We start from the raw sequence: 696 nt of genomic DNA, 5'->3' as shown, positions 1-696 counted from the left end.
TGGGGGCAACTGGGATGTGCTGGGTGTACTGGGTGTACCAGGGTGTGCTGGGGTACATTGGGGTGTGCTGGGGTGTGCTGGGGTGTGCTGGGGTACATTGGGGTGTACTGGGGTACATTGGGGTGTGCTGGGGTGTGCTGGGGTGTGCTGGGGTACATTGGCGTGTGCTGGGGTGTGCTGGGATACGTTGGGGTGTACTAGGGTGTACTGGGGTATACTGGGGTGTGCTGGGGTACGTTGGGGTGTACTGGGGTGTACTGGGGTATACTGGGGTGTGCTGGGGTACGTTGGGGTGTACTAGGGTGTGCTGGGGTGTGCTGGGGTACATTGGTGTCTACTGGGGTACATTGGGGTATACTGGGGTGTGCTGGGATGAGCTGGGGTACATTGGGGTATACTGAGGTGTGCTGGGATGAGCTGGGGTACATTAGGGTGTACCGGGGTGTACTGGGGTACATTGGGGTGTACTGGGGTGCGCTGGGATGAGCTGGAGTGCATCGGGGTGTGCTGGGATGAGCCGGGGTGCCCGGGGGGTGCCATGGGGACGCCATGTTGGAGACGCCCCCGCCCCGGGACGGGTCACGGGGTCCCCGCTGCCAGGCTCTGGGCCAGCAGAGCCCCCCATGCCCCTTGCCAGGGGCTCCTTGTCCCTGGTCCCTGCAGGCTGGGGGGGACCCTGGGCCGTACCACCCCGAT

Source organism: Egretta garzetta, unplaced genomic scaffold (assembly GCF_000687185.1).
Source record: "Egretta garzetta isolate BGI_Z169 unplaced genomic scaffold, ASM68718v1 scaffold2144, whole genome shotgun sequence".
NCBI lineage: Eukaryota > Metazoa > Chordata > Aves > Pelecaniformes > Ardeidae > Egretta > Egretta garzetta.
This window is presented reverse-complemented; position numbering follows the sequence as displayed.